The sequence below is a fragment of the Poecilia mexicana genome, unplaced genomic scaffold (assembly GCF_051168715.1).
Source record: "Poecilia mexicana isolate PSO_F unplaced genomic scaffold, ASM5116871v1 scaffold_14, whole genome shotgun sequence".
NCBI lineage: Eukaryota > Metazoa > Chordata > Actinopteri > Cyprinodontiformes > Poeciliidae > Poecilia > Poecilia mexicana.
Genome location: NW_028263383.1, coordinates 16,745,038 through 16,761,818, shown reverse-complemented (window position 1 = coordinate 16,761,818; position 16,781 = coordinate 16,745,038). Strand labels below are relative to the sequence as shown.

At 40.9% G+C, this 16,781-nt stretch overlaps 1 protein-coding gene across 2 annotated transcripts in view; it reads left to right on the top strand.

Moving 5' to 3' along the window:
* The first annotated feature begins 7,543 nt into the window (after positions 1 to 7,543).
* Positions 7,544 to 16,781, top strand: part of camkk1a (calcium/calmodulin-dependent protein kinase kinase 1, alpha a) — a 61,488-nt gene continuing 52,250 nt past the window's right edge. Inside the window, exon 1 of one of the 2 annotated variants that reach the window (XM_014994686.2) lies at positions 7,544 to 8,185. The gene's annotated coding sequence lies outside the window, so the exon portion shown is untranslated. The remainder of the gene's footprint in view (positions 8,186 to 16,781) is intronic. The other variant, XM_014994687.2, reaches the window with a different exon arrangement.

The following is a 16,781-nucleotide window of genomic DNA, read 5'->3' as shown; positions in this document are numbered from 1 at the left end:
TCCAGAGGTTGTGTTCTTTGTCATACATCTATATATATATAAATGTATAGTTGTTTTGGGCTGATTAATTGCGATTAATCGATTGTTGAAGTAAATCGTCAACTAATTTAGTAATCGATTAATCGTTAACTGGAATACACAGACTCCAAAAATAGACCAATTGCTGAGAGAACACTTAATTAAGAAAAAAGAAAGAAGTATAAATTTAGCATTTAAGATTTCAAAAACAAAACGTTGCCTGTAAATATGTTACCCAGAACTCCTCAGGTGGTTCAAAATTCTGTTTAATATCATATAAATCTCAAATTAAGCCCCTTTTGCTGTCCAGATATTAATCAGGTAATCGAAACAAAAAACGCACACAAAGTAGTGTATTGTACTATTTATTTAAATTAGGACAATGTGTCAATGAGTTCCACTAAACTTTATGGAAGAGTAAAGAGGTTTTAATAATACTTTGGTCCATCACTTAAAATCTGAATAAAATAGCTCAGTAAAATATAGATTTGTTTGTAAATTGACAGCATGTTATTTAAAGGTCATGAATATTAAAGGCTGCATGCTGCAAGGTGCTTGTTGTAGATTCTGCTTTAATATGACCGAGTATGCTATGCCTTCTGAGTCACATTATTTTTGAGGACTAAACTGACGGTATTATTTAAAAAAACAAAAAAGCAATACCTTGTATCAGTTTTCTACAGCATCAAATTCCGTTTTGGATTAATGAAGTAGTTTTGATATTTAACACCCTGACAACAGAAGGATCAAATGCGAGCCAGTTTTCCGCTCCTGATTCCAGTGCTGCGATTAAAGTCTTTCCTCAAAGTCATTTCTCCTTCACATCTGTTGGAAACTTTGCTAACAGATGTTTCTTCCCGTCTGGAATATGCATGTCAACATACTGTTATGGCAGAACCTGAGCGTCATACTACTGACCCCTGACAGCTGATCAACCCGCTTTTCCCTCCAGCTCATGATGCTGCCTCAGTGATCTGAACAAATTTACGTTTAGCATCGCTAATCGGTTTTAAAAATCGGTTTGCATTTATAGTTTAGCTCTGAAGGCGGGTGAAGTTATTCATGCTGATGAACACAGGAGCCGAGCAGCAGCTGCCACATCTTTCTGCTTTTGGCTTCTATCTGAAACAATTTGAGACGATTCCTTCTTCTCTTTCCTGCTCTTTTTTACGTTCCTTCACAGAACTATCAACGTGTGCTGCGTGTGTGCTGCATCTGTTGGTTTTCTATTACTTGACTGCACATACTAAAGTGAAGTATAATTTCTACTAAAAACAAAAACCACACAGCCTGATCTGGTTAATGATATTGAACTGTTATTTTTTGATGCAGCTGTACTCAAAGTAGAGAAAACAAGGAGTTATTCTCCACTGTTTTTACCTGGTCTTTTATTTTTATTGTTTTTATTTCACCTTTTTGACACCTGTCTGAAAGGTGAACTTGGATGCCTCGAACAATAAGCAGGTGCCACACGCCGCCATTTTCATCCCATCACTGGACCAGCCTGAAAAATTAAAATTCACTAAAGAGGCAGCATTATGTGAAATTTTATTGAAACTTGCGTCATGTTATATTTCCTCATGAGGAGTGTTGCTTTGATTCCGACGTGCATTTGAGAAACCGTTTAATCTCCTGTGGCAACCATTCAGATGAACTAAACACATGCGCCGCTTTGAGGCACAGATTTCAACTTCTGCATTGCAGAACGTGGCCCCCACTCTGCTCCTTCAGACTAGCTAGCAGAAATTTAGCAAACACCTGGTGGAATCTGCTGAACTCATCATATTAATTATTTTTTCAGTGTAACGAACGCACTTAAGAATGTTGTTAAAGGAATAATAAAGGAGTAATATAGTGAGTACTTCCTGAAGGTGGAGTGTCAGAAAGAGCAAGAGTTTCTTCTAGAGACAGAAGTCTAATTTGAAGGTGTCAAATTGTCTTTTAGGTCATATTTATTTACAGCATTTTTATAACAACTGAAGCCAACATAGTTACTTGATCTTTGTTTTTCTCATACAAGTGAGCAATTTGATTTTTTTTCTAACAGAAGCTGAGCCAAGAGAGGTGATTTTACTCTTAAATAATCATTAGTTATTGTATGTGAGAGAAAATTAAAGAACTGCCGTGGATACATTTCCATGTTGGTTTGGCACACACACACACACAAAAAAAGCTCAGTACCGGTGTTCATCCAGCAGAGGGAGATGTTTACCCACAGTCCACCCTTCTGTGACGCCACACAGTGATTGCTGCTGTCAGTATGTTTATTATGAGCTGATTATTATATTTAAAAAAGTGTTAAAAAGTGCGCTGATTAAGCCCCAGCTGTGTCCTGCAGTAACAATATAACCAGCAGGGGGAAACTGAGCCATTTCCTGTCACTTCAGGTTATTTGACATCTTAATAAAGCCACATGCTCACACAGTTGTCTGACTACCAATTACCACATGGCTGATGCTGTGTCAGGATCCCACATGAGAGAGTGACACGTAGTCACATCCTCCCAGAGGAGAGAGGCTTCACAGAATGCAGAGGGGCCCCCCGGGGGGCCCGCAGACGGAGTAGAAGCTCTCTGTGGTGTTAGGCTGTTATTCCCACACCGAACCTCACAGGGATGCTGGATTTGGGACACCAGCGGGGGTACGCCGTCCCAGAGAAAAATATACACGCAGACTAATGACAGCAGCTGAGACAACGAGAGGACAGAGAACTAATATTCTCTGAGAGCCAGACTCACTCTGAGGCCTGGACTTTTTCAGATTTAAACCTCAGTGGAAGTTTCCGTCTGACAGAGCAGGAGAGAGCAGTGCCTAATTGTGAAGCGGAAGGGAAATTATATAGAGAAAAATCTGAAAAGTGCGGTGTGTGTTTGTTTTCAGCCCCCTCTACTCCGATGAATAAAATATGATTTTACTCTAATCCTTTGAAGCTGAAGGACCTCTAATCTTTTTCTCCCTACACCAATTCTCCAGCAAGTTAAGTTCAGAACTTTGACTACACCGCTACAGAATGTAAATATATGAAAAATCTAAATTATTTTAATCCTAAATTTATGAGGAGTTTGAACATAAGTACTCTTAAAATCTTAACTTGATATAATTTCCTCTCAACACTTATGCACTACTTGTTGTTGGAGTTAGGGTATCAACGTCTCAATAAAATACTTGTAACCCAGGAGCAAAAATTTTGATTTACTTAGGTTATTTTATGTATTAATGAATGCGTATTTTGCAAAAATTGTACTTTATATACAGCTTATAGGCCCAAATTAAGTGAGCTGTGTTAACATTTTTGAGATTTATATGAATATAAACAACATTAAAATGAAAATTATGAGGTAATAGGCAATTTATTTGGGAACAACATGGAGCTTAATGACTAGGTACATGCTAGGTGCTTGACCTAGCATGTACCAGTCAGTCAGTTGTTTCTATATTTTGAGCCATATGAAAAAAAATGCATATTACACCCATTTGTAGGTAAAAAAGGAAAAAAAGAAAAACTATACATCCAATTATGCATAAATACATACGGTGAGGACAATACATTGAGTCTTCCAATTCATGTTTTATATAATAATTCTGTATTTAGACGTAGAAAGAATGCATTTAGCTGAAAAAGGTGTGGGAATAACACAAACGTATCTACTCCCATTCCCTAGTCATACATTTAAATTGTGTGGTCGCCACTGTAATTAAACATTTAGTAATAACTTTGTGTCGCATTTCAAACCTGCTGATGTAAAGGATGACATATTAATGAACAGCAGTTTCCATGAGTAAAATAATTTTTCCTTTGTTGATTGGGCACCAAAACCGACTCCAACCCAGGGCCTTGTGAATCCGGCCCTGTCTCCAAACATTCTCTCTCTCTCTCACACACACACACACACACACACGTCTCCTTTTTAGATAGCTTTCCTTCCTCGAGCCGGACATCTTTGATAATGATCTGGCTCCGCAGCATGCCTCTCCGGTCCCACGGGGCCCGCCTCAGTATGCTCATACATGGCTGTGTTTTGAACGGCCTCCACCACGTCTCCTTACGAAAACAAACCGGTTCTGCTTATGTCGCACCAGGCTCTGACAGGACCAGCGTCCAAACCACCTGGTGGGGGGGGGACGAGACAGGAAGGAACTTTAACCGGGTCGTTGTGCCGTGAGGACGGACTCTGCCTGGTGCGCTGCGAGGCTGAGCCGGTTGCCAAGGAACTGAATGAACTCGCTATGAACTTTTAGCACGTCCTCGCCAGAGATGGGAAAGTGGTCCTGTAAGCCACGGCTCATGTCGGCCAATTGCTTTGGTGCTAAAGATGAAAAGTCGACTAATATAATGGAGAGTTATCGCAGAATGCCGACGGCATTCGGAGAAAATGGCGGAGTTTGAGTCATTTAGCAGTTTTATTCAGAGCAATTGGCTGAAACTAACAAGCTCTAGAGTCGCCCGTAAGTAGTAAATCTCTTCACTAAGCAGAGCAGAAGCAGAAGTACAAATTAGGTGTGAATAAAGGGTGTTAGTGTGTAAGAGAGGTGTTAGCGGTGGAGGTTTTCTTGCTAGCGAAAAGTCAGAGGCTTTGAAGGCAAAGGACATGTCTGTTCTGATTGTGTTTGGTAGCTTAATCCCTATCATGCAACCATAAAACTAATCTGGACTATGAATAAGTGTAGGTTTGGGATGGCACAGCCAGACAACGCTGCTAGGATCAACGCAATAACCAAAACGGAGCTTGACTCAGTTTATGTCAATGATTTTTATTCTGTTTAGTTTATTCCTTGATTTTAGAAGCTTGGTGTTTCTCTTATATCCCTAAAAAACCTGTTACATAGTCTTAAAGGGGCAGAATTATGCCATTTTATCGCACAATTTAGTAACTATATACCTTCAGTTGTTATAAAAATGCTGTATGACTTAAAAGAAATGTGTCTTGGTAATTTAACGCCTTGAATTGGGCCTCTGTCTCTTAAAAATCTCCTGCTGGCCATCAGGGAGTTATCACAACATGTCTCCTCTGTTAACCCTTTAACGTTTTTACCAGCATTTCACTGCAATGATGATGCAATAATGAGCTCAGCAGATGCGCAGTACCACCAGGTTTGCTAATTGCTGCTGGCTAGTCTGAGGTAGCAGAGTTTGTGTTTTTCGGAGAACATGGCGCCCATTTTGTCTCATTTAATGCAGGTGGATTAAAAGCCAACAGGGAAGCAGCGCTATTTGTTTAAGCAGCAGATTCATCTAAAAGACGATTTGATCATAAATCACTGATATGACCAGCTGGTTCAGACACTGTTTGGGTCAAAAGTCTTAACTCAAAATCAGTTGCTCTTCACTCATTTACTGACGGTAAGTCAAAAAGTAGCTGATTGAAATATGATGGTCAAATAGTGGATTTTGTGAGATTTTATCCCATACAGCTTTCACCCAAAGTGATGATCAGAAACCAACACTTAAATTGGGAGAGTGAAAAAAAAAAAACATCCAGGGAGCAGTTGGAAACATTCCAGGTACTGGGGACAATACCAGGAAAAGCAGCGCATGTTCTTCAGAGCAGCAGCTTAATTAACATGCAATTAAAGTGTTCTGAGTCGGGGATTCTCAGAACGGAGCGTCTCTCAGCTTTTATTTTTTATTTAGAGGGTGATTCACGACAACAAAGGCCCCGCCCGGCTTGCTCTGGGATCTTCTCCATCGTCGTGGGAGCCACGCTCTGGTGGTTGAACAAGTGTAGGTCTGACAGGGGAAGGGCGGGTATCATTTGTTTTGTCAGTGATCCACTGCTGCTGTCACACGCCTCAGACATGCTCGGTGAACCGACGACACGCGCAGGAAGAGTTGTCTCTACTAAGACAACAAGCACAAATACGGGACGTCGGATGGGAATCAATAAAGATTTGATTGTGCCTTGTCGCTGTGAGGAGCGATACAACGGTAGTTTATATTTTTTATACATTGTCTACACCAGAGGTTTGCAACCCAAAGAGCCATTTTTGCTCTCAATCCAGCTAAGTAAACTGGTTTATAGCCACAAATATCACATTATCTTTTGAAAAAAATACAACTTATATATTTTTTTTATATAGGAAATTTGTCATTTTTGAAGAACTGAAATGTTACTTCTATCTTTAGGTTTTAAATAGAGAAACACAAAATGTTTGAACAAGTAAGGACACATTTTCTTCAATGGGATGTTGATGTTTGTGGAAAATACTTTCTAATCTCATGACAAGATTAAAAAAAAAAGTCTAAAAATATATTGTTGGTACTTTTAGTGACATTCTGTTATTGGAAATTCAATAAAATCCTCCCAAAATGTAAAATGTAAAAGACACCTTAAAAGACACATCCCAGACTCTACAGGCCTCAGTTGGCAGGTAAAAGGTCAAAGTTCAAGACAAGACATTTGTTGTTTTTAAAAAGGGTTGTAAGATGAAAGGCTCTTCTTCTTAAAGTAGTAAAAAAAATACTAGCAGCATTGCTTAAGTTTTCAAAGTAGCATCAGATGAAACCACAAAACTCTTTATCTGTCTGGTCATGATGCACTGCGCTGTGAAAACCAGTGAGAGGAAACCTCACATGAACTGTCAGCCGCCATTGTGTTGACGGGAACGTTTCTGCAGATCAAAGTAATCTAGAGAAAAGATATGAGGCCATCTGGCTGACGGCTGCAGCTTGGTTGAAACCGGGTCATCGAAAAGGACAAAGCTCTTACACACCACGATGAGTTGTGTCAAAACTATTTGTAGAAACTCGGAGAAGTATTGATGTATTGATGCAGCTGTAAGTTACGAACAATTTCTAACGTAGGTGCTCATAATACTACAGCTCTAGACAAATCTGTTGTTGTGTCGCTGGGTAAGACACTGCATCCACCTTGCCTGCTGATTTTGGCCACCATATAATAACCTTGCTATATTGTAGACTGGTTACAATCCAGTAGCTTGCCATCGCCAGCGTGTGAATGTGTGCATGATTGAAAATCACTGATTTCATGTAAAGCAACTGAAGCGCTATGTGAAAGTCTGATGTCATTTAATTAAAAATAAGGACGAAAACATTTCTTTTAACTGTTACGGTCTCTGAGACCTAATTTAGGAGTGTCAGAGTGAACAGGCTTGAAGATTTATAAAGTATAAAATTTACATCATACCACCCCCTTTCACAAAATATTGCATCATACTAATTGTGTGCAATTATGTGATGCTTTATCGCATAAAATACGATAAAGCATCACATTGTTGGAAAAAGCTGTAGGAGTAAAAGGCTCTATATAAAAAAATAATAGAAATGACAGTAAACGTACTGAATGAGTTGTTGAGAACCTAAACACATTGATTAGTTAAAGCCAGGTTTGTCATAACGGAGCCTACTCAGCCGTGTCACGTCCAGCTGGCTCAGCAGAGCTCAGTAATTAGGCTTTGATTCTCCTGGTTCTGCAGAACTAATCAGAACTTCAATGGAATCCTGGCTTTCGGGAAATATCTCCGGGAGCTGGCCACTAGGGGCGCTGGTTGCCCTAAACCCCACGTAGTCCAGTGTTTAATGGAGACCCGATATGAAAGATTGGACTGCGTGGCACGTGCGGTATTAAAGCTTATTATGAAATTCAGCGCACGTGCTTGGTTAGACAGAAACCGAGCCGCGTTATAGGTGGACGCGAATCCCTGGTGCTTCACAGCAGCGCTGGTCTTCGGGTGATTACGCTGCGCGAAGTGGGCGGATTTTAGGACCCACGGGTGGATTCCTGTTCGAATAATAAAAGTTGTTGGGATCCGTTCGCTTGCCGACGCGCGACAAAAGCAGCCGGACTGAATCAGAAAGTGCTCGTGGGCCACCCCCGCCCTCCCCGTCGGTGCTGTTCCGAACCTCTCCGCTGCGGCGGTGCAGCAGCCAGACAAGCCGAGCGCAGCGATCCCTCCGCCTGCTTCACTGATACATGTAAACAGACGCAGGGAAAGGGGGCGCGTGGGCTGCCGTGTCCGTGGTTTCCGGAAGAGAGGGTGTGAAGCATGGGACGCAGCTCCTGTCAGGAGCCGATCCTGCCGCACACCTAGAGCTCCGAAGCCCGTCGGATCATCTGCTGCCCCGCTTCGGCTGTAAGGAGAGGCATCCTAACGGGACATCCCTCCGGATCCCCTCCGGTGGAGAGCTTCCAGGATCCCGTTTGGAGGGGGTGAGTGAAACTTTTCTTTCTTTCTTTCTTTTTTTATTCCTGGTGCATTCGCGTTCTGCACCTTGCACACATTAATGGCGGGGTAATGAATGTAATGCGGTTGGCTCTCACTCACCGCACACACCGGGAAGAGGCGGGATGCTCGGCAGTTTGTACCCGCTTTCTGCGCAGCGGAGAACCGGTGGCTGCAACGCAACACAGCATGCACGGTGTGGATCTGTGTCATGCACCTGGTATGAAGGGATCCTGCCCCCTCTTAGGGTAGCTGAATGTGTGTATGCGTGTGTGTGTTTGTGTGTGGCTGGCAATAAAGGTACTGCTGAAACAATTCATAGTTGTAAGCCCTGATGTGCATATTTACGGGGCCTCCTGCGTGTGAACTCTGTGGTGTGCGCTTACTGTAACAGTGTTTTTTTCTTTGAGAAATAACTGTAAGCCACAGTGGACGAGGCATTTGCATCACACTGATGAGGCTGAAGCTTCATGTCCATCTCAACTGGGGCTCATCTAACCGGTTCTGCAGGTTTGATATATTCATAAGTTTGACAGAGCTGGAGGGTGGTGCTCAGTCATTCTGCAAAATGAGAGCAGAGCCAGCCTAAGGTATAAACAAGAAAAGCTGCTACTGCTTATAGGACCCATGTCAACAAGGGGTTTCCCCGAGGTGGGGTGGCGGGGGTCCAGCCACAGACTAGTTTTTCTTTTGCTTCAGAGGTTTAGAAATGGTGAATTGGGATGAGTTTGACATTCCCTTCGATTTAAAAATGTGACCTAACATTCATAAAGAACTGATAAACATAGTTGGAATCATACAGAAGACGGTGCTAATAATAGTTTGAGAATTTTGTTTGCTGTAACTGTCCAAAATTAGGTACAGAAATTATTTTGGTTTGTTTTTACATGCAACCAATTTATATCCTGCACTAAAATAAGTCACCTAAACTACTGTTTACCCGGCACAACAACTGCTAGACTCAAGGAAGTTACTGTAGATGAAAAATCAATGGAGAACTTAACATTCAACATGTTAGTATTTGCAGGAAGATGCTTAATTTTTCTGCACGCCTGAAATCTTGAAGCAGAAGGTAATGCTGACAAAGCGATTCACCGGGGGCGTTTGAGTGGGTGGAGGGTGGGCTGAAGGAGGGGCAGCGTTCATGCGCAAACTTCCACTCAGTAACATGACTGACATGTAATGCATAACGCATCTGTTCTGCTCCTCAGACCAGCGGAACCAGCAGAATGTGACACGATGCCTGCTTCTCGCACACAGAAAACCAGCTTGGCAGTGTGACAACCTCCATCCCCCGAGGCCATGCATAAAATGAGTTCAGCTGAGCCGCTCGGAGGCTGTGTTGCAACACTGCCGACGCGTTTGTGGCTGTCGGGCGTTCAGCCGCTCCACTTCCCTCTTTTGGACTTGTTAAATGCTTCAGTTTGTTTTTTTTGTTTTTTTTTATGGGCCGTGAATGTCACAGACGGCACCGAGAGAGACGTAACGTGAAAAGGGGGGGGGGGGGGGAAGGATTTCTGGATGGGATTCTGTGAACTTTAGACGGCTTTTCCAACTGGAACAATTCGGCAGCAAGTAAAGCGGCTTTCGTTTTGTCCCGCTGGCCTCGTGCACATTTGCAGAATGCTGCTGCAGAATAGTGCAGTTTTGTAGAAAGAGAAGACAAAAGGGAAAAATAAACAGACAAGAGGAAGCTGGATTGCTGAAAAAGCTGGTTATGGTCTATTGATTTTTCTTTTCCTTTTTATTATTTCTGCTGTATGTGCTGAAGGCTGTGACACGGCATCAGCTCCCTTCGCACAGCTGAAGCCGTCTTTTAAAGAGGGAAGTGTCGACACCTTCGAGATCTTTCCGCCTCTTAAGCAAATCGACTTCATAAACAGAAATCAGTAGCGTCTCTTTTGATGTTTGTGCAGTGGCATTACGCAAAAGATCCTGAGCACCACTGTGCGTTTTAGTTTTTTATTCCCAAGGGATCTGCTGTTCTTGGCATCTTGCATTCACACAGCACAATGCTGCCACCACCGTGTGTGACTGTGGAGATGGTGTGTTTAAAGTGATGTCTAATTTAGATTAGCTGCTTTTTCACTTGTCCTGACAGCTGTTCATGCAGGGCTGGGTATTTCTCACCTGTATTATGTAAAGGTTAGCTCCGCCCACATGAGCCTGATGGGCAAGCAGAGGGTTGGACTCTGGCCTATCATCGCCCTGTGCTGGTTGGTGTCAGCTGTATAGCTTTACCCTGCATGGCTGCCACTTTCATTTTCATTATTGTCACATGTATATATGCTCTTTTATCAAAGGCAAAAGAAAAATCCTACAACTGCTAAACTCCATTGTTGTTAACATTTCTGGAATGATGAAGTTGCTCTCGTGTCTTCTACTTTGGTTTTTCTTCAATAGTTCTTGGTGCAGCACCACCACAGGCAAGGGAGGAAATGTATATATATTTTTTCCGAAGAGTTTGGTTTGTTTGACACAGTTCAGTTGAAGCAGAGGTAGGAAGACAAGCTGCCATGTACAACTGAAGCGTGCTTTCCCAGAAGCACATGCCCGCTGTATCCAAAGCAAACATTTCTGTGTTTAAAGTCTCACAATCTTCAATCTAGCATCCCTGACACCAAAGCGCAGCTGTACACTCGCTGTCGCCGCTCTTGTTATTGTTGCATCTGCTGCTGCCGTCTCTCCTCTGCCGAATCGGCCCCCCCGAGTTCCTGGAAGCTCTCAGCGTGTGTTTGTGCAACTCGGCCGTTATGGAATCGTTCTGCCGTCGCAGGGTTGAAAGACACGAGTTTGGAAAATAACAGAATGGAGAGGCTCCTCCAAACTTATTTTTCATGTTGTGTTTATGATTACCGCTAAGCTTTAGTCAGTTCAGAATGCTGCAGCATCAGAAAGAATAAAAATATTACCACTACGAGTGAGATTCACAGTTAGTCTGGTGGATGATTTCTGAGCTTTAATTTAGTAGATTTTAACAATATTAGCCAAATTCAGCTTCATTTTTAAGCACTATGAGAATTAGGAACAGTATTCAAACATTTTCTTTCTAGTTTTACTGTCGAGCAGTCAGAAAATATTCAGAAATGCAGCAAATACTGTAAAACAACAAGGTTTTGCTAATTTAAAATGCATTAATTTTAACTATGATTAGCATCCATTATTAGTGATTATTATCTGTAAAAATCATTCTTCTTTAGGGCTTTAGCTAAAGATCATTTTAGTGATCAACATTCTATCAATTATTGTGGCGAATAATTGAGTAATTAGACAATAAAGGTTAGGCTCTCCAGAAACTTATTATGCTTATAAGTCATGAAACCAAACATTTCAGTAAATGAGGCATTTAATATATATATTTGCAAATCTATATTTTATTGGTTAAAATGCAGTAATGGCTTGTCAAACATCCTATTTAATTCTCTACTCTTAACAGAGTGATTAAATCGTTCTAACTACAACAAACTTTTAAATTTGAAACGTTCACTCCAAGTATCTCGAAGGTAATATAGGTTAGTATCAAATAAATTATTTAACTTATGCAATCTTTATGGCGTTGTGCTTTTGTTTTTATTTGACACACTTGTAAATAGTGCCTCACAGTTGTTGTTTTGACATAATTTACTTAGCTCAATTTAGTTTTTAGTTAGCTAACTCTGCCAGATAGCCACTACGATTAGCCGGTACATGTAACGTTAGCCACCTGTCACAGATTTAGGAAAACATATTGTTGTGTTGTGTAATACTACTCCTCGCCTTTAGGTGGAGCCGCTGATCAGGATAAATGAGAAACGGTAGAAAGAGTAAGAGATGTCGAAAGTATGACGGCATTGTTCGGTTAGTTGCATTTGCTGTGCTACGCTAAATAAATGCACCGAGTTGTTCAAGAACGTGTCTTGTTTTCCACACCTTTCCACTTATTTTCTGAACGGAACATAATTAATACCTGTTGGCAACTATAGACAACCTCGATGCCAACCTTTGTTCTCATGGGAAATAAATTGCTTATATTGCTTTTTGGATCACAAAAGTAATTAATTGCTAATAATTCTCTGAAATCACGTTTCAACAATTTCCCTTGGAGCGTGGAGATCTTTTTCGATTTTCGACCATCCTGCTGATCCTAACTCTTACACGGGTTGTTCTGCGATTATTACTGTGAAATGGGGTAAAATCTGATAGACGAGCTCAGACCAGACTGTCCTGGATGACGGGTGTCTTGTGCAATCACCTGCTGAGGCAACAGCATTGCAGCCATGGACTTAAAAAGGCCCAAACACCAGATAAAGAAGGCTGGTTCTGTTCTGGGGACGACTGTGGAACCACTGGAGGGGGAATGAAGAAAATGATGGGGCAACCCTGAGTTTCCTCTTAATGAAGCAGTTATACAACTATGATTTTTTGCTGTAATACTGTCCACTTACTGGAGATGACGTGAGCAAACGACTAGTTGGAGAAAATTGTACTAATACGAGTTGCAACAATGTTAAATTTAATTAAAGTAGTTTTTTAACTGAGCTGAAAAGCAGAAATTGCACTCTCGCATCTCTTTGGATTTGTTCTCCATAAACTCCACAGATGACACATTGCCTGCAGTTGGTCTTTGCATAAAATAATAATTTGTTTTATGAGGGTGTGTGTGTGAAAACGAGGCGGCTCGAGTTACAAAAAGCAGGCAGCAGCCATCTTCAGCCGTCTGTTTATGTTCCATGCAAACCAGTCGTACTCAATCGCTTTGTTTCCACTGAGGATCACGTGTTGCGAACTGGAGCTGCTTTTTGCCTCTCCCGCCAGCAACGACGTGATTGCACATCCTTCCTGTTTGACCAGAGATTTTGATATTGCACTGCAATGAAGAAATGTTTAAAGATATAGAAAATATTTAGGTCTTAGTCTACACATTACGATTAATGTCTCTGATTAGTTTTGCCTAATTAGTCTGGCTTTCTACCTGGGAGTTTTATCCAGAAAAAAACAAACAATGACTTCCTTTTATGAATTAAACTACTTTTAAGTAGGATATCAGCATATAAAGTTAATAAAACCCTGGGCAATGTCGATTAGTTATGTCAACACAAGCACGTGGATGTATTGGCGCATTATTTGACGCAGACTGTAATGCGACAGTCTTCGTTTTCCCATTTCTCAAACACAAATGGAGACTTTTCTCAAGTCTCCACTTTGGTGGGAGTTTTAATGAATAATCAGTTTTAGTCGCACCATTTTAGCCATCCCTCCTTCGCTCCCTCATGGTTTCATTTCAGCAACCTAAATTTAATCTGACGAATTGAAGCAAAAACACGTTAAGCAATACACCTGGTTTACCTGCATTGTAAGCATTTTTGACAACTTCTGCACTCAGTTGCAGGAATAGATTTTCTGTTGACTTTTGTCTTTATTTATCTGTGTTTCTGTTCTCCAGGTGCATTCCTAAATTTGGGAATTTGCCCTTTAAATAGAGCGTCAGACTGTTTCTTGGTAACTCGTAGGCAGAAAACATGCAATGAGCTCCAATACATTGCAGCATGCATTTATAATTTATATCAGATTAGCCACTTCTATTGGATACTTATCGTGCAATTTAGGAATAAGCCACCAAGTTTAAAATGAAAATTCAACAAATATTAAGTAAAATAATTGTTTTCTCTTTTGAACAGAATCCAGATTTTTGGTGCAATTAACATCCCAAAGAGGTAAGGCTGCTGGTATGCCTCAATGCTACCTTTCATATTTCCACACCTACTTGATGAAAATCAAATTTTTGATGTCAGCAAGGCTTTAGGAGCATCACTCCAAGCTTCAGTTCATTGGGGTGGGAAGGTGTAGCCGGGGAGCGTGGATCCACATGTGAATGCATTTCCAGGTTCTCATCTTTCCACTCCGTTCCACTTACGCTTCATTTTAGCATAAAACACAACCAGCAAGGATTTAGGGACTTCTCAGATCTCTCACTTAAACCTCATCAAGTGCAGTCAAGCAACCACACACACACACACTCTTACACTTCTCCCCACTTTTCATTAGCATGTGTATTGGAGGTACCTGATGTACCCGCTGCGCCGGTTATTTATTATCATCAGCACATGTTTAATTTCAGGGGAATATCTAAACGGTGCAGCTTGTGAGCAGAAATGAGGAAAACCAAAAACTGAGAACGGACATGCATGTTTGCTCACTGAGCCTGTAGTTTATCTTCAGTTCAGAGTATTAAGAAATGATTTACTTGAATCAAGCCGATATGGGTCTGATGTTATTTACAGTGATGTGCAGTGTTAGGTTTTTGCATCCGTGCCGTAGAAATTGAAGTTAGATTTTATGTGACTTTCTTTCAACAAAAGCCGTCCTCGTGCCACCGGGCCACAACTACCATGAAGAAGCAGCAACAGAATGCGACCCGGTCCACAGGAAACGAGGAGCACTTCTTGAACGTCTGATTCTGATCCAGATGCTGTTCAGTCAGATATTTGCAGAGAGCTGCTGTTGTTGGATAACAGGTCTGTCCAAACCTTCTCCTCAGACAGCAGCTTCTCCTCTGTTCGCTACCCGTCACAGTTTTCTCTCCCCCCCGCTCAAACTCTGCCTTCTCTCCACTTTTGCACAGTCGTTCCACACCTAAACAGGATTTTGATGTTCTTCCAAAAAGGAGGATGATGTGCAGATTTAAGCCTGCACACGAATAGTTGAGGAGAGTGCTTTTAACTTGCTTCGACCTTGGGAAACTCTTTGCTTTTTTTAGATAAAGGAAGCAAAAATGATTAGTCACATAACTGCACAAAGGAAGTAGTTTTTTTTTTTTTTTGTTGTTTTTTTTGCAGAAATAGACCAGCATTGACACGCAACAACACAATATGTGTGTTCTACAGCTTTTTTTCCTTTTTGGATGCTGCATGGACTTGTCAGTTCTGCATAATTTTATTTGGCTTAAATAGATTTTTTTTTTTTTTTTTTAGACTTATGTCTCCTGTTGTCCCATGAGGGTGAGTATTAATTATCCTCCACATCCAGGGTGGTGTTTATAGTTTAAAGTAAAATAGCTGATCGCTTAGAGAACTGATTAAAAATTCGTTCACACACTCTTTTTTTCCTTTGGGGTGAGTTGTAATAATTATGCTGCTCCATTTTCTTCCTGTGCCATCATGTTTAGGTCTGAACTTGCAGTGTCAGCGAAAAGTTTTCACACATTCCTCATCGCCATCAGTGTAATATTAATTGATAATGTTGACCTTTTTAATGAAGCCTTTGTAATTTTTTTATTTTTATTTTTTTTTTATCCGGAGTGGAATTACTCATTTCTTTAAAAAAAGTTTGGATTTATTGTAGATTTTATTTCGCTTTATAAAATGTGTGCAATTTTTCATACAATTTCAGATACATGCACGCGCCTGCACTCATTTTTGATTTAATGTTCCTGGTGTTAAATCTTCACCTAACTTTTTGAAGCCAATAGTAAGTATTTGATAAAGGAAGTGTATAGTTTATCTATGTTTTTAATGTTTTTAAACAAAAAAAACAAAAAAACACACACATCATAGTGCAGTTGGGTTTGGGGCCTTTCAGAAGAGCTTATTGCTCAGATGAATCCATTCCTGAACCAGTTTTGATCAGTTATTTTGGATCTGTGTTGTTTTGGTGGTGCTGATGCTTTGCTCAAAGTAGGCGAAGTAATCAACATGGTTAAAACCTGGAAGACGGTTGAGTGTTGCAATGATTGCAAACACACAACTGAACTGGTTTTGGAATAAAAACTGATTTCACACCCGACGGTCGATTGGGGACCAAAATTGCAACATTTGTTCCAGTTTCAGCTCATGTGGTTCACGTTCATACTGCACTGTGTCAAATGAACCAAACTCTTCAAATAATCTGTTCCCCCAAGAAACAAGAACTGTCGAATGACGCAGCATGAAAACCTCTGAGGAAAGCACAGTGCAACTTCCTTCTTCGTTAAATGTAGGCAAAAATGGAGTAGTGTCAGATTTTAGCAGTTTTAAGGTTTCTTCTTTGTCTTTGGCAAAAGATCACGAGTCATTTCTCCGGCTGTTGTTTTTACCCAGAATGCCCTGCGCTATGGTGCGCTTCCTGCTGTTGGTGTAGTACCTGGTTCACTTGGCGTTCACATGCTAATTCAAACTGCCATTAATTCAAACCAGAGTTCACTTTCAATTGAGCCAAAGCTAGGTTTTTAGACGGACCAGAGTTTGCCTTTTTTTGGTCCACGTCAGAGTTTTCTCCCCACACAAATCTGACACTTTTTAGGCAAAAGAACTAGAGTTTGATTAAAGCAGACTAAACGGGGCTGGTGTGAATGAACCCAAAGCAGACTGGAGGACGAGAACAGCTTGAAGATTCATGGGGAAACTAGCAAGAAATTCTAACTTATACACACAATTTGTGTGTGTGTGTGTTTTTTTTTTAATTCATTAAAGGTGATTGTTGCATAACTCTTCCACCCTGAGAAAAAGGGCTTATTAAAACCCTAAGACTGCAGGACCAGAATGATGAACTTTTCCCCTGCTCTGTACACAGTCCAGTAAATAAGGCAGCAGTCTGGCTGTCAGCAGTAAATACTAATGTGTGGAATAT